The sequence below is a fragment of the Ambystoma mexicanum genome, chromosome 14 (genome assembly GCF_040938575.1).
Source record: "Ambystoma mexicanum isolate Mex_15411 chromosome 14, UKY_AmexF1_1, whole genome shotgun sequence".
Taxonomy (NCBI): Eukaryota; Metazoa; Chordata; class Amphibia; order Caudata; family Ambystomatidae; genus Ambystoma; species Ambystoma mexicanum.
Window position 1 is genome coordinate 287,697,817 of NC_090940.1, and position 22,843 is coordinate 287,720,659.

General features: G+C 47.8%; 1 protein-coding gene across 2 annotated transcripts in view; it reads right to left on the reverse strand.

Annotated features, from left to right (window-relative positions):
- The window catches only part of NEMF (nuclear export mediator factor), a 1,733,781-nt gene that overhangs the window by 247,137 nt on the left and 1,463,801 nt on the right, over nucleotides 1-22,843 (reverse strand). The window lies entirely within an intron of this gene.

The window sequence follows — 22,843 nt, forward strand, 5'->3', positions numbered from 1 at the left end:
TTTCTGTCTTTTGACCTAAATAGAGCAAGTGTTCTAAACATCCTCGAGGAGATTCCAAGTCTGCATGATGTCTGCTCCGTAGACATAACTCAAGTTGAGTTGATACATCCAACTGACCTGTCTGTGGTCAGATTATTCATGCAATCTGGTGTTGTCTTTAATACCTTGTGGCAAGCCAGAAATGATCTTTATGATCTTGGCTTTGAGCTTCACCAAGATCTCCCGTTCAAATCTTCAATGCCAGAACTTCGATATCCTATACGACCAATGGCTCCATCTCCATCAAGCCGGAATTCCCTGACACTCTCAAACCGTTTTTTCAGCATTAGCTCCAAAATCAGATTCAACTCATCCACTGATAATGAGAAACAGACTTCTGTCACGATCATAACAACTCAAACCAAATCTTCAGATTCCAACCCTTTTGACCAGTTGGAATACCAGAGGGCATGTGCACCTGATGAATAATGCACAACATGGCCTAAATAAGTTCCACATTGTCACCTTTCAGGAAACATGGTTGCTTGAAGACCCAATATGGGATGGATATCAGACATCGACAGTCAAAGCCTTGTCATCTGGCAAAGGACGCCCATCCGCTGGGTTACTAGTTGCAGCTCAAATAGCATCCGGATGTACATGCGAAGCATGGGCTTCCCCAAATAGTTTTGTGCAGTTTGTAAAAATTACTCAAGGATCATACAGCATAGCAAGTATTAACCTGTACTGGAACCATTCAAAGATTTTTGATTAAATGCTTTATGGAAGACCTAAATACACTAACGACATTGGTTGCCTCCGCTCCTACTATTGCAGCCTCCATCATTACTGGAACCCCGCCAGCTCAAAACTGGACATTTTTTTGGAAAGTTTGGGCCTATTACTGGAAGCAGTGAAGGTAAACTCATCCTCCAGTATCATCACCTTGGCAAGAGATTTTAATACAAACTGCTTATATCTACAAAAAGGCGAAGAAAAACACTTGAATTGTGGGAAAACAAGTAGGGGTAGATTGTGGCAGGAATTTATGGAATGTTGGGACCTCAGAATGGTTAATTGTTCACAAGAGAGTGATCAAGGAATATACACAACATGGCACAGAGGAATATCGTCCTCTGCTTTAGATTTCATCTTTGTCTCCAAAAATCTGTATGCCTTACCCTCCCTTCTCGTCCCCAAACGGGATGGGGGCAGTGATCATACCCGACTTGAGCTAACATTCCAAAACATTCTAGGAATAAGAACAGAAAGAGAAACGCAGAACCTAGAAGGGAAAAAAAGGAAAAATTAGAGTCAAGAAATATAAGAACGGGGGAGTTAAGCTCAACAAACGGTTAAAAGAAATCCCCGAGTGTATCTGGAAATTGGAATGCGACTTGCAGAGGTTTAATAAATTTATCTGGACAACGTTAGCACCTGATGATTTAGCTGGGAGAGAGAAACAACATCATCTCCATGCCTTTAATGAAACAACACAAAAGCGAAAAAGAGAGCATAGGAAAGCATTGCGAGAAATCAAGAAAATAGGATATCCAATAGAACTGAAAATAGAAATAAAAAGATAAAAAAACAATTATAAATCATGGTCCATCTCACAAAGGGAAATCCGGATGCAAATAGACGGGGAATATGTACTTAAAATACTAAGAGAGAAGAATAGTAAAAACTTTTGAGAAGCATTAAACCAATTTGAGGGGGAAACAGGTAATTCTCTTTGTAATCTGGTCTCTGAGGAAGATTGGGTTGATTATCTCACAGAGACTTATAAGAGTCAGAGTACCTGCCTCTTTTCGACAGTACCAGATATACCCTGGCAACTTAATATTAAAGAAGAAGAAATCTATAAAATTATAACTAACTCCTCAACATCTAAAGCTTCAGGACTAAATGGTCTGACCTATCAGACACTCAAAAGTGAACCGAAACTCTGGTTGAAATTACTATCTTGTCTCTTTAGGGAAATCCTTAAAAAACGGGCATTTCCAATCTCTTGGAAAACAGCACTAGTAATACCCTTTTTTAAAAAGGGTGATTGTCGGGCTGCCTTAAACTATAGGCCCATAGCACTGTTAGACATTGAAAGCAAAATATTTATGAAACTTCTATTAAATCATGTTTCGAAATGGGTAGAAGATTTTGACATCTTATCACGCTTTCAAACAGGATTTCGGAAGGGACACTCAACATCAGTTCGTCCTGATCCTAAACCTCTTGAATGAACAAACGGAGAGCAAAGACTGGCCTCCATTGTATGGAGCTTGGATCGACTTATCGAGAGCATTCGACCAGGTAGAAGGTGTATTACTTTGGCAAAAACTGCGAAAGTGGGGAATGCCAGAAACGTTACTTTCAATCTTGGTGGAACTGCATAGAGCCACAAATCTAAGAGTTCGCCTAGACGCTATGGGTCATTTATCAAAACTTATAGAGGTAAATAGGGGGGTCAGACAAGGGTGCCTAGGAGCGCCTCTCTTCTTTAATCTGTTTCTGGCAGATATGGGAGTTTTCCTAGAATCGTCTGCGTTGGCCAGTCCCATCTTAAATGGGAGAAAGATCTGTTGGCTGGCCTATGCAGACGACATAGTCCTTCTCGACAGAACACCAATTGGTCTGCACCATTTATTAACGAGACCGAATGAGTATGTTGAAATAAACAGACTAATAGTTAACCCTGCCAAATCAAGCATTGTCATCTTTAAACATCCATTGACAAAAATCAAATATAAAAACTGGAAACTGGGGGGGTCAATGCATCAGAGTTGTAGAAGTCATAAATTACTTGGGTTATAACATACATGCCCATCCAGCTCAATATAAGACAGATTCTGAGGTCATGGCTAAGGTAACACAAGCCAGTTCCCAAATGGTCAAATTGAACTATAAATTCTGTACATTTTCCATCCTTCCATTAGTAAAGTATTATTTAGCAACAGTGGTACCTGTGATACTTTATGGTTTGGAAGCCAAACCGGGTCTCTGGGCAGCAAACTGGGAAACCTTTGAGGGTAGACTTTGGAAAAGAGCACTGGGCGTTCCAAGCTGCACATTCATAAAAAGCCTGAGATTCGAGCTGGGCTTAAAGTCTTTGAAGTGTATGGCAGATTGGAAACTGATTTCTCTGTTTTGAGAAATAACTATGGGTAAAGAAACATCCCTATATGGAGACCTTAGATATCAAAAATCGCAGGGTAAGTCACCACTCTTGATCATACTTGGGGAAAAAGTAACGAAAGCACTGACAAAAATAGATCTTGAAATGGAATCTTTGATCTTAAACCCACTCATTATAAAAAAACTGGAACTTTTAGACTGGATCGGAACAATAGAGGGTTTTAGATCAGATCCAGTCCAAAGTGCGTTTTTGAGGGGGGAAAAGAATCTTGGTTGTCTGTCGGGCTATTTAATGAAATCCCCTAATATAAAGCGTCGGTCAAATTTTCTCAGGATGAGATTGAACTTGGTCCATTGTGGGGAAATTTTAGAAAAGAGAAATCAAGGGGTCAAAGCAAAAAAACTGTGCTCCATTTGCATAAACCCTGCCAAGCAAACACTAAAGCATTTATTAATGGACTGTGAAGGTTCATGGACACATCGCTCAAGATTATTTAGGAACTTTGTGCGCAGAGAAGAAGACATCATATCAGACTTCTTGTGGGATAGACTTATTTCTGGCAAAAACGCTGCATTGTCATCGGCTGCTATACAGGTGCTAATCAACTGTGAAATAGCCATTTAAACCTGTATACTCCAGGAAAATAGACCACCACAAAGCGCACTTAGATGTCATCTGAAAAGTGGCAGGGTTTGGCAAAGAAAAGGATCATTTTATTTTTGTAAAAATGTATTTGTAAAGTAATTTTGTTATTTGTTTGCTTATTTGTCTTTTTGTAAAGGCTCATTGAGCCAAAACAAATAAAGGAAAAAAAAACCTCCAGTTGCCAGTGGAAGGGTTTCACTAAAGCCCACACCTTGTTTTTGACATATCGCGTGCTCCCTGGTGACTGCCCGCCGCAATATACATGGACAAGAGGAAGTCAACACTCCATAATTGACTATGTATATACGGATAAAGTGACTTTTGCATATTCTACTAATCTAGTGGTGATCAAACAGCCCCATAGTGACCACAACATGATAACTTTAATGTGGCGGCATGATGCAGCAGATGTACAAGCAATCAAGTCGCTCTATTCTCGCCAGTTAAACATCAATCCATGTAACAATCGCTTTCGCTGGTCTACTGAAAAACTTGATCAGTTTCAAAACATTGTGAAAAATCACCATGAGTTTAACAAAGAACAGAGACATCACCTAGTGGACCATTATGTCACAGCATTACAGCTTTATGCTGTCCACCTGCCTAAAACAGCGAAAACATTTCACAGACCAAAGCATGCTTATGACCTGGAGCTGCGTCTGAAGAAAGCTGAATATCATAAAAACAAGCAAACTGTCCAACAACTCGATCCAAACGAGAAAGCATGTGCTTTGAAATCTTTGACAACGAGTTATCGGAATTGCATCCGGAGTATATGAGCACACACATACCAAAAGGATGGAGAATCCACTTTGCGGGTGCTTGCAACAAAGTCATCTGCAGCAACCTGGAACATTTTGAACAATACAACCAATACTCCCAAGGAGCGACTCAGATAAATGGTGCGACTGCCAAGGGATGGTAAGAATTTTCTTCAGCTTTATGCTGCTCCGAACTTCCGCTCAAGCCAGTCTAGGACGAATGAAAACTCAATGCCAACTTTGAACTTATCACCAAAGAAAACCTTATATTATATCCACAAGTCCAGCATCTCGAGAGCCCATGGACCCGACGGTTTAAGCAATAGCATGTTTAAGGAACATCCAACAGAATGGGCTGCCATATTATATGAGATCTTTCAGCAACTCATAACCATGAAGGTACTACCAAAGTCAGTGCTAAAATCGGTAGTAATACCAATGTACAAGAAAGGAAACAGGCAGTCAGCAACAAATTATCGACCCATCGCTTTGCTAGACGCACCAAGTAAAATATTCACATGTGTCATTTTGGATACATTTTATCAATGGACCTAAGAGTCTGGAAATCGCGACGAGTATCAAACAGGTTTTGTAGCGGGCCTAGGTACCTCCGTCAACCAGATGCTGATTTCTACCACACAAGCACAAGCACGGTCTGAAGAGCACACGTTATATTTTAGTTTCATAGACTTTCGAGCTGCTTTTGATTCTGTTTCAAGACATCTTCTGTATATAAAAATCAGGAAAGCAAATTATCCAACATTCATCTTGACTTTGATTGTGCTTTTCCACACAAACACATCCATACAGATTTGATTATCTCTGGATGGTCTTAACAGAATAGATCCCCACCTTTAGAGGGAAGAAGCAGGGATCTATCCTTGCCTCAGCCCTCTTTAACTTTTTCATCGCTGATTTGGTGAAGGATCTCATGCTCTTGTTGACCGATGCACCCAAAGTGGGCACTCACTGTATTCCGTGTCTATTTTATGCAGACGATCTGCTGCTGATGGACAAGACACCAAAGGGATTGCAACGGATGTTGCATGCTTTGGATATATAGGTCACTCAAAATTCACTTAATATAAACCTAGAGAAAACCAAAGTGATGACATGTCCTGGCAGAAAGCATAAGAAAACCACCTTTAGATCCTGGACTTTTGCTGATACACTTTTAGAACATGTACATCAGTACATTTATCTAGGATTCAATACAAACGACCACCAGACTGACATGCCATACTTGATGTCAATCACCTCCAAAAAGCGGTCAGCTACCTCTCAAGCTAAAATCATACACGCCAAGTATGGTAAATTTTCTTGTCTACCAATGTTAACCTTTTTCAAACAAAAGGCTGCGCTGCAAGTATTATACAGAGCAGAAACAATACCAATTACATCTGAGTTATTTTTGGCTGAGATTAGAAGGCAAGTATCGGAAACAGCTGTTGTGTTTGCCTAAATCTTCACCTATTGCCATAGTTAGACATTAAGTAGTTGCCACCGCTTTATAAAATTTAAGTTAACGAATCTGAATTTTCTGGTCAAATGGAAGAAAACTGACTGATGCATTAACAGCAGCTGATGTTACTGATGACCTTTTGCTGAATGATCCTAACTGTGCAAAGCGGAAAATGTTGTTGTTTGACTGTATAAAGACATGTCAGGCGTGTCTTAAATATAAGATTTCAATCAGAATCCATTTGTTCCTAAATCCTTGGGTGCGATAGAGGGATATTGGGTTAAATGCAAAACATAGAAACACATGGCTTCGAATAAGACTAAATCTCTGGCCGACTAGACAGATTCTAGCTCGTCGCAATAGGATAAGATTGAATCAAAACTGTTGCAGACATTGTCATAAAGTGGTCCATGATGAGACACTGAAACACTTAAAAGCTGAGTGCTCCAGCTTGAGTGAACACCACAATGTATATTTTAGACCACTTTTCTTGCATTATAAAGTTTTGGATGTTGACACCTTTTGGTCTTTAGTTTTCACAACTAACAAAGATAGTCTGAGAATTGCTGCAATGAATTTCCTGGAGAATTTAAGTTGGAATGATGATGAATAATCATGCTCATTTGATTTCATTCCTTCTTTATGTTTCAAATCAGAACTATTTGGAGGTATACAGTACTCTGAATAGGTGATCACACAAATTAGTTATACTATACGTTCAATAGCTCTTTATGTTATATATGCTCTAACCAGAGATTGTATTAGATTAAGCAATCTCCTTTCTTTTATTTTAGAAATGATGTAGTACATTTGCTATATGAAACAATTGTAAATCTATTGAAGTTGATTCACTGAGGAATTGTAAACATTTTGTAAACTATTTATGTATTTTCTATCAAAATATTGAAAAGTTGTTATAAAGAGCTAAATCAATTAAAACGAAATAAAAAAGAATACACAGCGTCCTTTCTACCAGCCCCTCTGCAGCCTGCACCTCGCCTCGCAGCTGCGTCGTCCTCACCAGGCAGGTTCTCTTTTCCTCTCTGCCGGTCTCCCCATTTATGCACCTGTGACCTCGGTTTGGGTACGTTTGGCCACCTGATAACTGATCGCAGCAAACTGCCCAAAAAAAAAACAGCCCGCATGCGATCAGTTCTCAGAGGCTGAAATGCACTAAAACCACCCCCCTCACCCCACTTACCTGATTCTCGTTGCACCACTTCAGCCCTGCAGCGTCCGATCCGTCCCTCTCACACGGTCCTTTTTTCATCCCCCCCCCTTTCCACCACCTCCAATATCGTGGAAGCGGGGGAGACACCCGCAACCCCCGCTCCCGATGAACGGTGTGTATTAGCCAATTTGTTCGAATATATTCAGTCGAATGGTACAGGCCAAATTTGGTCAAATGTACCATTCAGCCAAATGTATTAGAACAAATCTACTAATAATGTGACCTCGCAATAGGTTGCAGGTGCAAGTCCTTTTCCTGACCACAATTACACGCCTGACTGGCGTGTGGCAATGGCTTACCTCCATAGTCCTCTTCCTTTCCTAACTCCCCGAGGTCCCTTCACCCAGGTGATCCTCCTTCACATATCCACCCCCCAGGGTCAGGATCCAAAAGCGATGTCCTTTCCCCGGCCATCTGAGAGGAAGATCGAAGGGGAGTAGATGGGAGAATGCCCTCAGGTTCCTCACAGAACGTCCTTCATGGCATTGAAGCATTGGGACCACTGATCCCTCAACACCCACTGCAGAGTTCGCATTTGCAGTCTGGGCGCTGGCACCAAAAATATGCAGGAAGCCATGAGACCTAAGAGGTGGAGGAAGGAACCGGTGGTAGACTGTCGTGGCTCTGGAAAAGCTTGACCATTTGCCTGACACTGCTGACTCATTCTTCGGGGGAGAAAGACTTCCCCACCCGTGTGTCCAGGATTGCTTCAATGAGTCAGAGCTTCTGTGAATGCATGATGAGGGACTTCTGGAAATTTAGGCAGAAGTCCAAACCGTGAAGCAGAGACCAGGTTTCCTCAAGCTGGACCTGCTCCAGAAACCAATCACCAGGTATGGGAATAAGTGAACACCAGATCTCGTGAGCTGCGCTGCCACCACTCCTGTCGGACTTAGTGTTCGGAGAGCTCACCTGAGGTCCTGATCGCGAGGATGGAGACAGCAACAAGGATCTTTGGGCTTTCTCTTTGTTCTGGTATCCTGAAGATATGGATGAGACACTCCCAAAGCCACGCTGCCCGTGTAGTAAGAGCATGGACTGAATACCCTACTTACCAACTGGTAACGTTCTTCCGATTGGATGTTCCTCCAACGTATTCCACATCTTTGAAATGTAATGTCCACAGCTGTGTACTTTGAACAAAAATGTCGGCAGAGGGTGTCCTGCGTCGATGGCGTCGGGTCGATGCCGCCCGAAGGCTTCCGTCGAGGGCGATGTCACTGAATGTTATAAATAGGACGCACAGCGCCTGTTGCCTCAGTTTATGTTTTTTCTCCATAACGTGTGACATGCACATATCTAATACCTGCTTGACTGCACATAGCCTTGCGGAAACGTAAGCTGCGATCGCATAGGAAATTCTTCAGAGGGGCAGGTTGGGAGGGCGATGTGGAATACATTTGGAGGAACATTCAATCGAAAGAACGTTACCAGTTGGTAAGTAACTTGTTCTTCAAATGGATTGTGTCTTCCAACATATTCCACATCTTTGACAGACTCCCAAAGCAGTACCAGAAAATGTAGGAGTGAAAAGAATTTAGAGTACCCAATCAGATCCCAGAATAAAGAACCACCTTACCAAAGGCCATATCTTGACCATGGAGTGTATCCAGGGAGTAATGTTTAACAAAGGTGTGCCTGCATCACAAATATTCCTAATAGGAAATCCCCGCTGTAGGGCTGTGGAAGTAGCCACGCCCCTAGTGGAATGAGCTTGCAACCCTTCAGGAGGGTCCTTACCCGCCAAACCGTAACATTCAGTAATGGTGAGGCTAATCCACCTGGACAAGGTCTGTTTATTAACAGCCTGGCCCAATCAGTGACCAGCATACCCCACAAAGAGTTGATCGTCCACTCTGACCCTGGACATCCTAGAAATATAGAAGTTCTCCTAGGGTCCGACCTATGGAGGGTTTCCTCTTCCTTACCAGGATGAGGAGGAGGAAGAACCACTTTCTGGCTCAAATGAAATTCAGACACTACCTTAGGTAGAAAGGAAGGACGTACTCTCAGTACAACCCTATCCCTGTGGAACACAGTAGAGGGCGGCTTAGATGAAAGTGCCTGCAATTCACTCACTCTGCGAGCGGAAGTAACCGCAACCAAGAACACTGTATTGAAAGACAATAATCTCAAAGTACAAGAGTGCAACGGTTCAAGCGGAGCACCCATCAGGAATTTCAAAACCAAATTCAGATCCCAAACCGGCACCTGGAAAGGGGACGGCGGGAACACATTAGTGAGCCCTTTAAGAAATTGAGAAATCAAAGGAATATTAAAGTAATAACATTCTTCAGACAAGCTCTTAAAGATAGACAGCGCCGCCAGATAACCTTTAATGGTACCCACTTGAAGGCCCCTGTGGGCCAAAGAAAGCAAGAAAGACAAAACCATAAGAATGGAACACTGGAAAGGATCAACATTTTGTCCTCTGCACCAGTCGCAAAACTTAAGCCAACGGCAACGGTACAGGGATTTTGTTGCTGGCCGTCTGACCGAAAGCAACACCTCCATCACATCATCCGGGAGGTCCCAATCCTTGTACCTCAACCTTTCAGATAGCAAGCGTGAAGGTTGAGAGTCCTGACCTCTGGATGGAGAACCTCGCGAGAGGAGATCCTCTTGGTAGGGAAGACGGCGTGGAAGGCAGATGGACATTTCCGGAAGGTCCGGGTACCACGCTCTCCTGGCCCAATCCGGAGCAATGAGGATCATGTGGGATCTGAACCTCTGTAACCTCCTTAACACTTGAGGAATGATGGGGACTGGAGGAAACGCATACAGCAGTGGGAATGACCATTCCACTACGAATGCGTCTCCTAAGGAACCCCTCGGAGGAAATTCCATTGAGCAGAATCGCTTGCGGTTGGCACTGGTGGCGAAGAGATCCATTTGTGGGGTTCCCCAAAGGGTGTAGATCTCCAGATGGACTTCCCGAACCAACTCCCACTCTTGAGAGATCGTGCTCTGCCTGCTCAGAGCATCCGCCGCTGCATTTTCGTCTCCGGCCAGATGAACTGCTGAGAGCGAAATTCCTTGCTGGATTGCCCGGAACCAGAGCTGCATTGCCTCTCTGCACAACGGAGTGACCCTACCCCCCTTTTTTTTGAGGTAATGCATGGCCACTGTGTTATCCGTCATGATCAGGACCCTCAGCTCTAACAGGTTGATGTGGAGTTTGGACTCCGACGGAGACCAAAGACCACTGGCGGTCAAGTCCTCGGCATGAGCGCCCCATCCTGTGAGGGAAGCGTCCGTCACTACAGTCACCTCCGGCCACGGTTGCCAAAACTGCTCCCTCTTCATCAGGTTCCCCTCGTTGGCCCACCACAGAAGATCCTGGGAGGTCAAGATTGGAATCTGAATGGGATCCGACATCTGGCCTGAGAACTGCGACCACTGCATGTTGAGGACCCATTGCTGGGATCTCATCCTCAGCCTGGCCTCTGGCACCAGAAAAATGCAGGATTCCATGAGGCCGAGCAACATTAAGAATTCGAAAGCCGGGAGACTCTGGGCATGTTGAAACTTGTCCACCATCTGCACAATGTGATGAGCCCTTACCCTGGGAGGCGAGCACTTCCCCAGGGACGTGTCCAACACAGCCCGAAGTACTGGAGCTGTTGGCAAGGTGTCAGCTGCGACTTCTTGAAATTGAGGGAGAAGCCCAGCTTGTGGAGAGAGCGGCAGGTGAGACCGAGTTGATCCAACACTTGTTCGGGAGAACGCGCCCGGATCAGCCAGTCATCCAGGTAGGGTAGATGTGAATCCCCCCTCACCTGAGGTACACTGCCGCCACCACCATTAGCTTGGTAAAGACCCTAGGGCAGAGGTCAATCCGAATGGCAGGATCCAAAACTGAAAGTGCGAGTCGGCAGCCACAAACCTCAGGTACTTCCTGTGCTTGGGATGAATTGGCACATGAAAGAAAGCATCCTGTAGGCCCAGAGACACCAACCAATCCTGAAGTTGAAGGGCCTGGAGGACTTGGGAAAGAGTGACCATCTTGAACTTGTCCAAACCCCTGTCTTTTTTTGAACTTGTCCAAACCCCTGTCTTTTTTTGGAATAAGAAATATGGGGAATACCATCCCTTGTTACTCTCCGCTACAGGCCCCAGTTCTATAGCGCCTTTCTCTAGCATGGTCAAAATTTCCTTGCACAAATTGCGGATCTGGAAGCTTCAAAGAGAGATTCCCCGGTGGATTGTCATGAGGCGCTGTAAGAAGGGAAGGCAGTAGCCGTGGGCTATTGTATCCAGAACCCACTCCTCCGAAGTAATAGCTTGCCATTCTTCGAGATGCTGAGACAGTCTGCCTCCAACCGGCGAACCATGGGACATGGCCTCATGACTATTTAGGAGCGGCTGCGGCAGCGCCTGAAGGCAAAGAGGCAGCAGCTTGAGCGGTTTTGGCACTCCTATTTCCGCGACCATCACGGGTACCTTTACGCTGACACCTTTGACTGTCGGCTCCGCTCGTTCTACCAAAGGAGGAGTACTAACGGAAAGAACCTCCCCTCCACTGCTGTCCCCTAGGACTAAGAGGCAGAGGTTGACGCACAGCTGCACTTAAAGATTTTGCCGCAGCTTTTGAGGTCTGCAACCTCTCAAGGCTCTCGTCATACTTGCTGCCAAACAAATGCACGCCATCAAAGGGCATGTTGAGAAGGCGGGCATGCACATCCAGAGCAAACTCTGACTTCTGCAACCACGCAAACCTGCGTATGATGGTGCTCGCAGCCATGGACCGGATAACACTGTCGGCCGTGTCCAAACCCAACTGAAGCGACTCACACATGGCATCCTTGACATCTTGAACGAAAGCAAGGAACCCATCCCTTTCTTCCCCCTCAGGAATAAGCTCAGCCGCAAGAGAAACAATTCTACAGAGTGCGTGAAAATCTTGCCAAAGCACAAGTGGAGCTGGATGATTTCAGCGCCATAATCCCAGCAGAAAATACCTTGCGTACCCATCCGTCTAAGTGTTTGTCGTCCCTATTAGGAGGGATGGTAGGGTACGCCACCTGTCTCGAGGTGGCCGTAGCCACCTGAACCACCAAACTCTTGGGAGTGGGTAGAGATGAAAGGTAGCTGGGGTCACTATCGTAAGGGCGGTATTTCTTAGTTAACGATTTGTTAACTGCCGGAAGAGATTCCGGGGTCTGCAAGCAGCCGCCACCCTTTTCTGCAAGGTCAAGTGAAAAGGTAACACCAGGTTAGAGGACGGACCTTGGTCCAAAATATCTGTCAAGTCATCCTGAACAAAAGCTTCAGGAGGAGTGGACCAACCAAGATATTCCGTGACCCTATCCATCAGTCTCCTATAGGCAGGGGCCTAGTCCTAAAAATAAAAGTGGGGGGACTCATCAACAAATTCAATGGGATGCAACGTCGCCTGAAATGGGCATATCAAGGTGAAATATGCACATTTCATTAAATTGGCTTTGCATAAACAGCCAGATTGCACAGGACGAATGGCATTTGCCTTTCATGAAATCAACACACACACAAAACCAAGAGAGGATATTTTCTTCAAATAGTGTTTTTAAAAACGTTAAAAAGTGTGCATATTTATACTCCAAGAACCAATACAAATGTTTTCCCTGGAACTTGCAGTACCAAAAAGGGACATTTCACCTTTAGTTGTTTCCAATTTTTCATTAGGTTATATAGTGCGGTGGGGAGGTGTCCGGCCTGCAAACCGGACGACTGCAATTTGATCACCCACTTCAATTCATAAATTCAAAGAGGACATTCATTGTTTCTCATTTTAGCTGGGGGGGGACTGAAAAAAAGTGGGTGGACTACGTCCACCCGCGTGTACCCTCGACTTGAGCCCTGCCTATAGGACGACTCAGCATGAGACCCAGGCTCAGGCCTGCCAAATTCCACCTCAGGAGAAGTGTCTAGGCCACCGGCATCATGAAGAGATTGCCTCAACTCTTCCAATTGACTATCACCAGAAAAGACAGGAGCCATATCAGGCTCAACAGGGTCTACATCTGACCTATCCTCTTCCTCAAAGATGTCATCCAGAGGGAGGTAAAAGTCCTGTGTAAGGACAGCCGAGGGTCTTGAGACCTTAACAGGCCTTACAGACTTGGAAGTAACCTTCCTTGGAGGATCCACTGTACCAGGGACCTACGACGGCAAATCCCGGCCAAAAGGCCCCGAAGGTGGCGAGGGTGCCGATGGCTTCGGCGTCGAGAGCGCCGATGGCTTCAGTGTCGACAACGGTGCCGACGGCACTGACGGCTGGTACAAAGGCAAAGCTTCTACGTCTGTATCAGATGGACACGGCGCCGACAGAGTCAACGCAGACCTCGAGCCCTTAGCAGGTTTCTGCGGTCTCGCTGGAGACGAGGACCGAGACCTGGAAGCACGTCTCTTGAGACCATCCTGAACCTTGTCCGAACGGGACCTCGAAGGTTCCATATGAGGATCTCGCTGAGGACCCGAACCCGAAGGCGCACGAGCCACGGATCGAGACTGTTCCTTGCCGGCTTCGTCAGAAGGTGTGGACGGAACTGTGCCTTGCGATTGAAAAATCGACATCATCTGCTCCCTGAAGGCAGCCCATTCCTCTGGAGTCGAGGACTTTGTTGGACAAGCCACTTTCCTTGTGGCTCCATCCTCTGAGGAGGATGGGGAAGGCGACCCTTGACGGCGCTTCCTAGAATGCCGAGACGAGGACGAATGGCGGGAATCACTCCAGGACCAAGATCCCGGGACTCCTTCCGACGCAGAGAGTCGCCCCTCGAATCGTCGGTGGACACCCCCCCTTGGACTTAGATTTAGGGGTGGGTTTAGAACCCCTACCTACCTGAAGCTTTCCCTTACGTTCCTGCAAGGCCTTAGCAGTCAGCGACTGGCATTTGGAACAGTTGTCGGTGTCGTGACTGTCGCCCAAGCACCACAAACAAATGCGATGCGGGTCAGTAATCGACATCTTCGACTTGCAGTCCCGGCAAGTCTTGAAGCCTGACCGCAGAGTCGGAGGGGTTGAAGAAGAAGACTTATTCACGAGGAATACACAAGGCGCGCCTGGTCTCCGAACCAAACACGTTTGCGGAAAAAACAGAACTGAGGCAATGGGCGCCGTGCGTCCTATTTATAACATCCGGTGACAACGCCCTCAACGGAGGCATTCGAGGGACATCGACCTAATGCCATCGACGCAGGACGCCCTCTGCCGAAAAAGTTTCCGAAGTACATAGCTGTGGACATTACATGTCAAAGATGTGGAACACGTTGGAGGACACAATCCATTCGAAACCCTTGATAGAGGGGAAAAAAACCTAGATTATGCGGTGGCAGTGTCAAAGGTTCTGCTGTACCAGAACTCCCGATGGTAGATTCGTAGAGCAGGTAAGCCCCAGGAAGGAGGAGGAAATCACGTGAACAGCGGAGCAGTGCGTGATGAAATAGGAAGAGGAAGCAACACTCTTTGGCACAGCGGAAGGCAGGAGACATGAAACAAGCTCAGAAGGATTGGAGGAATCCCAGCAGCCACAAAGGGAGGGGAACAAAGGCACGGTGAAAACAAGAAGCGCCCTAGAATGGTGATCCGATAGCAATAGGTAAACAGAAGACAGGGAGCAACAGAGGAAGAACAAGAGCAAAGGAAAGGAGGAGCAAGGAGTCCAGCTAAGGGACGAGCGCTGAGCTAAGGAGTAATTGTTAGTGTTCAGACCCACGTAAGGAAAGGCAGAGCGGACTGTATAGTGTGTACACCGGAAGTAAGACTGCATTGGCGGTCGGAATCCAAAAGACTAGAGTGGTACTCCTTAGAGGTAGCCACCACGTTGGAGTGGAGGACACCGTAAAGACAACCGCACGCGCCAGGGAGACTATAGCAAATGGGGGTTGCGAATCCTGACAAATGCCTCAGCTTGGTGAAGATATTGGGTGCAGAGGTTAAGACAAAGGGGATAACAAGAATTGATAATGAGGGTCTCGGATGATAAATCTCAGGAACCGCCTTTGCTTTCGATAAATTGGCACATGAAAATAAGCGTCCTGAAGGTCAAGTGACACCGACCATTCCTGGAGTTGCAGTCGACAATTTCTTTCAACGTCACCATTCTGAACTTGTCTTTTCTCAGGAACTTTTTTCAAGGCCCTAAGGTCCAGGATGGGATGGAGGAGTCGTCCTTTCTTGGGTACCAGAAAATAGCAAGTGTACCAACCTGATCCTCTCTGCTCGGCGGCACCTCTTCTACTGCACAGTTCTTCCTGGAGCTTCTGTTCTGGTTGTTGTGAACGGGGGTGGTCTGTCTGGAGGTTTTCTTAAGAAAGGAAGACAGTACCCATATCCGATGAGCTGTAACACCCACACATTGGAGGTTAGCCCGTTCCACCTGTCCCAGTGTTTGGAAATTCTCCCTTCATATGGAGAAAGAGGCCAGACCACAATGCTTGGCATGCCTTCTCCTTGCCATCATCAATAAAACTTGGAACCCATCCCTCATTTCAACAGCTGGGATGCGTACTGCCTCTTTCAGCAAAAGCCACTACAGACCGTGAGAATATCTGGCAAATGGGCACGATGTACTGACTACCCCCAACGCCATGCTTCCTGAGGCAAAGATTTTTTGGCCACGGCATCTGTTTTCTTGGAATCCCTGTCTGTAGGGAGATTGGAGATGGAGGTGGATGGTCTGGAGTTCAATATAGTGGCTTGCACCACTAGGCCTTCCGGTGTGGGGTGGGATGACAGGAAGGGTAAATCCCCCTAGATTGCTTTTAGTGAGCTAATCATCCACAGCTGGCGTGGAACATGGCATTTGCGTGTGGAAATGGGGTCAGGGAGAGCCGCATTAAATTACAATGCCCTTTCTGTTTGCGGCCCCTTATCCTGGATGTCCGTTAACTCCTAGGCAGACAGAAATTTTGCCGGAGTGCCTAGACCCAATGCCTTGACTACCCGTTCGGTAGTCCTTCTGTACTATGCGTTAGGGTGACCAAAAGGGGCAGCATGTTGTAGATCCAAGTCAGGGGAAGTATCTAACCCGCTTGCATAATAAAATCCTTCGACCAGACCAAGCAAATCTGCTTGGTCAGAGAAGAAATCATCTTCTCCAGTCACCTGGCCCACAGGCTCAAAGTGAAAAGGCACTTGGTCCCATTCATCATCGTAAATCTAACTCAGAGTTGAACGCTGATCGAGATTCAGGAAGAAAGGAACATTTGACTCAGCAACAATGGTGTAATTCCTACATGGCCTATTGGCACTGGTGCATCTGGGCCCCACGGCACTAGCGCCAGCTTCCCAGTTGTGGTGGGCAGTCGTGGTGGCGCACAAGGGCATAGAAGCAGACATAGCCACCTTGGCGCGGAAACCTCTGGGCGCAACTGGTGCTGTATTCGCCTTCAGCGTCGAGATTAGAGTTGTACCCCACTCGTCCCTCGATGCGCCCATGGTCAGGCAGATCTTAATGCATTCCTCAGATGAATCAGAGTCGCTTCTGCATCAATGGTGTCTCTTTCTTGTGGGATAAAGAAAAGGAGGAATGGCTCCTTCCTTTGCCTTCTTGCGATGCCTGTCCTCATTTTCTGGCGGGGGGCCTACAGTGTCTTGGCCAAATGACCTGAGGGTTGAAAGCACCAGGGACTTCGATGGAGGACGTCTGAGTACCAATTTTGCTGGTCGCTCCCATGGGGACTTCAGGTTCATTTGTTGTCAGGAACCGCATTCCTCGATATCGTGGACTTTTACCAGACAACACATGCAGGAGCCATGTGGGTCAGTGACCAGTGTTTTCGAGTTGCAGTCCTGGCAACGCTTGAATCCCAAAGCCTTAGGGCCCGACATATGGAACAAGTTACTTACCTGTAACTCTTGTTCTCCAGCATGGATGCTCATGCTATGAATGTTCCCTGTCGTCAGGCTGGGAATCCTCAGTAAAATAAAGCAGTTGAGCTTTAAGTCAAACACTGTGTTGTCACTTGTATAGCCTATTTCTGTCACTTTCGGTCATACTGCCACAACCAATGACACTTATCCTCTTTAGCTCCACCCCTTTCAGCCATCTTCAGATTTGGTCATGCACGTAAAGTGGCAGTACGACCCAAGAAGAGCCAATGAGGGGAAGGAGGGAGGGTTTGCATGTGAATCCATGCAAGACCCATGCTGGAGAACAAGACTTACAGGTAACTAACTTGCATGGGGTCTTACATGGATTCACATGCTATGAATTTGATTGCACAACAGTACACAAACACAACCGTGGGAGGTGGCAAGACTCAACAGAAGCAATAAGACTTACCCCTGGAACACACTCAAGAAAACCGTTTGAGAAGCACTGCTTGTCCGACATAAGACTCATACCTGCAATCCCTGTTGACACAGTAGAAACTTGTGAAGGTGCAAGTAGACCTCCACATGGCAGCCCTGCAGATATCCAGCAGGGGAACACCAGAGGGGAATGCAGTAGTTGAAGCAATGACTCTTGTGGAATGGGCTCTTGGCCGGCCTGGCAAATGGTCTGTTGGCCAATTAAAGGTAATGCACGATACAGCCGGACATCCACCTGGAGATTAAAGTCTTTGATAGAGCCTTTTCATGCCCCACAGGTCCAAAGTTGACAAAAAGTTGAGAAGTCTTTCAAAAATCTTTAATACATGCCTGCAATCCCTGTTGACACAGTAGAAACTTGTGAAGGTGCAAGTAGACCTCCACATGGCAGCCCTGCAGATATCCAGCAGGGGAACACCAGAGGGGAATGCAGTAGTTGAAGCAATGACTCTTGTGGAATGGGCTCTTGGCCGGCCTGGCAAATGGTCTGTTGGCCAATTAAAGGTAATGCACGATACAGCCGGACATCCACCTGGAGATTAAAGTCTTTGATAGAGCCTTTTCATGCCCCACAGGTCCAAAGTTGACAAAAAGTTGAGAAGTCTTTCAAAAATCTTTAATACATGCCACATGGAATTTCATGGCACATGACCTTTCAGCGGGTTTAGAAGGGCTTGAAATGAAAACTGGTGAGAGCAAAGGTTTGTTTAAATGAAAGTCAGACAGGACCTTTGGCATAAAGGACAGATGAGTTTGTAGAAAAACCTTGGATTGGTGGAAAGTCAAATATGGAGGCTTACAGGTTGCGCTTATAGAAAATGGCCGCTTAGACGAGAGCTCTGTACTGGGTGGCGCGCTCCTTTTTTAATCGTGCCGCGGTGCGTCACCGAATCTGGCACCAACTTCTGGTACCGACTCCTGGGAACCCCGGCGAGGTCCTGTCCGAGCCTCGTGTAATAACTCGGTCCCGTCGCGGAGCTACAGCCCACGGAAAATGTGCCCGGGAAGCTGCACTGCCCTGACCCGCTTCCCCCTTCCAGTGAAGTCTCCCCACGAGCCCGAAGATCTGGGGCCTGCAGTGTGGGAGGGGCACTGTCCTCGAGCTGTGCCGGCCTCCTCCCCTCACCGTCTGCTTTGAACTGCGGGTGGGCGCAAGCCACCGAATCTACACCTACGCCAGCATATACATCGGGGCTCGGCGACCTGATCCGAATAGTGAGCGGACTGCTCCGCTGTCCCTCCTGGATGGCGTGCTGTAGTCCGGACCCTGCTCCGGAACCGGACCCATTAAGGCCTGAGCTTGCGGCTCACCCACGAGGCACACCCGCCCTCGGCGGGCACGGTGAGTCCACAAGGCCTCTGGGGCCCCCAGCTGATCTCTGGCAGCGACTTATTCTTCTGCTTTGGCTGCCCCCCAACTCCGGGAGTACGGCCAGCTTCTCCCGCCTTCCCCGCAGACTGCTATCTACTACTACCGATATCCTGGGATCCTTGGGACGCGTCTGGGAGGGGTGGGGGGGGGCACGGAACCCTGGGATGCAGGCCTAAATATTGAATGCGCTTTGTGAGGAGGCGCGGGCACTTCAGCACAGCCCCATAATGAACATTGGGCACCTCTGCACTCCGGCGCCACCCCGGTTGGGTCCTGTACTCCAGATTCCGTGCGGATCCTTCCCAGGAGCACGCCATTGGTTCCGAAGCAGCCGCGTGGAGATCTCTGTTGCAGTGCTGTGCATCCCGGCGCCCCTTACTCACATATAGCGCTCGGGGACCAAGTGCCCATAGCCCAACGGGGTAACAAGGTTGGCACCCCGTATGCATAGCCCAAATATCTGATTTACCTGTCCCTGATGTGGCTGCCTCCCTGTTGATAATCTCAGGACACTCTGCCTGACCCCCAGCACTCTACAATACCCGAACCGAGATACTGAAGCACCTCAGAGCCCTGAAATACTACCTGCTCCTCCCCTGCTGCAGTCCATAGTCCTACTGACCACGATCTCCACTCAGGTCTACTGAGGCCAGGCTGCGGTGGGTGCTCGAGATCCGGCGCCCTCTGGCTGAGCCTTCTGGACCCCCTCATCTCGGCGCACCTCGCAAACCACAGGCTCCTGCCGAGGCATGTAATCTAAACCCCTTGAAGTACCCGGCTGGCCTCTGACCTACAGGGAGGCTACAAATGTACCCTACTGGTGCCCTTAGTGCTCACCTCTCTACCGACGCACGGGGCACTGACTGCTTACTCTCTGTCTCCTACTAGGACACCTCTCTGCACTGCTCCTGGACATCATAAGCCTCCCTCCCGCCCCATTCAGGAGCCCCTGGTTCAACATCACTACGACCTACACACTCTTCTGGCTACTCACGACCTGCTCTTTTCAATCGTCAATCAGGAACTTTAACAGCAGCCCTTCCTTGAGCGTCAACTCGCCAAACACCTACTACATCTACTCAGCTACCGGCTTGGATCACCCACCCAACTCCTGGTGGGGGACGCTCACTCGGGGGCCCGTGGCCCCTCTGCCTACCAGCGGCCCAAACTTCTACAACAGTCACTTGCTGCGACACACCCTGGGCGCCGGCCCGGCTCCTCGGCTCTCCACCTGTGGCCTTACTCTCTCCTGTACTGCCTCGGTCCCCCTTCTGTGAGCCCAAACCAGTGGGGTTGTCCCCTTCCGACACCATGACCAAAGGAGCGGGGAAAAAACAGTGCTCCGTCAATATGTTTGCAAAAACTCTGTCGAGATCAGCCGAGGGGGCACCGGAACAGGTGCCGACTAACCCGACACCCTCTGACCCGCTTGATTCCCAGAGAATGATGGAATATATCCGCGAGGGCTTCACCACACTCTACTCCAAGCTCGATGATATGAATGGTACCATATCCTCCATCAAGGCCCACATTGAGAGGACCGATGGCCGGGTAGCGGAGATCGAGACGAGGGTGAGCGCCACCGAAGACGACCTGGGCTCTTTTCGTGCGGGGGTCTCCTCGCTCTCCAACCGTGCCCTCGAGGTCGAGAAGAAGAACGAGGACCTTGAATCCCGTTCGAGGCGGAATAATCTTCGCATTATTGGAGTTCCTGAATACAGCATCAATGAACCGATGGAGGACTATGTTGAGCGCACACTTCTGACACTTCTGGACTCTCCAAAATTCTCCCCGCAGTTCGCTATAGAGAGAGCCCACCGTGCCCTAACAGCTAAACCTAAACCAGGCGCACCTCCACGACCTATCATAGCCAGGGTTCTGAATTTCCGTGATCGTGATGCCCTCCTCAGGGCAGCAAGAGCCAAGGGCGAACTGCTGTTAGGAGGCACCAGGATTCATCTATACCCTGATTTTTCAGTGACTGTTCAACAGGAGCCCAAGATCTTCTTGGCGGTAAAGAAGAGACGGAGAGACCTAGGAGTTAAATACTCCATGCTATACCCCGCCAAGCTAAGAATTGACCACTCCAACCAGGTGTTTTTCTTCACAATCCCAGAGGAGGCCTCCAGGTTCATTGATGAGCACTTCCCTGGTTAAACCCCTCTTTGCAGCACCTATTCACTACTGTTAAATCGCTCTGCTAAAGGGTTGCTAAATCCAGTTACCTTCCTGTTCCAGTAGCCTGGGAGACTACTCCTCCCAAACATGAACAAATTGTTTCACTATTGTGTGACCGTGCCCATTCATACAAAGTCCTATCCAAGTTACGCACAGCGTCATCGTTAGGCACCATGCTTATCCTTAAATTGCCCCCAAGTTCAGAGCATCGCCGCCAGGCCGGTTCACAGTCCCCCCGGCGTTGATGCCATTGGTTTGGATTTGGTTAATCGGGTATGGGGTTATCATTCCTCTGTTTGGGGCAGAGATGTGGGAGGGGGTGGGTGGTGTTGGGTGTTATGTTATAAAAGGCTTGGCGTCCACAGAGGAGGTAGAGTATGAGTTGGAATGTGCGGGAACTGGGTAATTACAAGAAAATGAGAGAATTGCAGCTTCAGGCTGAACGTCATGGGGTCAAAATCCTCTTTTTGCAAGAAACGCACGCTTGTACTGAACACTGAAAAGTTTTCCAGAATGTGGGGCCCTCAAAGATACTTTACTAATTACTCTACCCAAAGCCGTGGGGTTATGACTCTAATCCACAGGAGCCTTAAGTTTGATTCCATATCTTCACAGATCGACACCCAGGGCAGATATGTGTTAGTCCATGGCACCTTGCAGAATAAGGAGGTGGTTCTACTAAATATCTACGGCCCCAACATCGATGATCCGGAGTTTTACCTGCACCTTACATCCCTTTTAGACAGCTTCCCTCTAATACCAATCCTCTGGAGAGGTGACTTTAATACGATATTCGACGTGGACCTGGATAGATCTGGCTCCAGAACCCTCCAACTCTCCAAAGCAGCCTACACTACATTGTCATCTCTTCCCCGACTTGCACTTGTAGACGCATGGAGGCTTCTCTATCCCGACTCCCGCTCATACTCCTTCTATTCTTCGGTACATGATTCCTATTCCCGAATCGATAGATGGCTAGTGTCTGACATACTGATAAGGAACGTGGCTCGTCTAACAATCCTTCCCAGAACCCTTTCTGACCATTCACCAGTGACTATTACCGTTTTCTGGGGCCCAGACCGCGATCCGATTAGACAATGGAGAATGAAACCTCACTCTCTCCTTGACCCTGTCTTCAGCTCCGAATTGGAGACTGTCATTGAGGAGTTCTTTGAAATAAACACCAACTCAGTGTCTTTGCAGGCCACCCTTTGGGAACCTTTTAAAGCTTTTATCAGGGGCATTGCCCTGTCCAAGGAAAATGGTATCCTGAGAACAATTCGAAGGGATATCGCTGAGAGTGAGGCCACGCAGTCCACCCTGGAAGCCCAATGCTCGCTACATCAAACCCCTGAGACCTGGGCATCCATAGGCACGGAACTCGACACGTTTCGCTCTTTTGCGGACCGCGAGCTGAAGTTCTTGGACAGCCCTAGCCTCGCTAGGCGATACGGTGAGGGTGAACGTCCAGGCCGCTTTCTGGCTAGGCTTCTCCGTCGTGAGCTCGGCGCCCCACACATTCCTTGAGTGGAAAGACCTGATGGCTCCCTAGCCACTTCACCGCAAGATATCAATTCCGAATTCCTGTCCTTTTACGAATCCCTATATGCTAACGCGGACAGTGTCCTGACACCGGAGATTGACTCCTACCTAGATAACCATCCCCTCTCGATCCTCTCCCCAAAACCATCAGCTCTCTCGAGAGTCCATTTACCCCCAAGGAATTTGCAGATGCCATAGACTCACTCTCATCAGGGAAATCCCCAGGCTCAGATGGCATCCTCA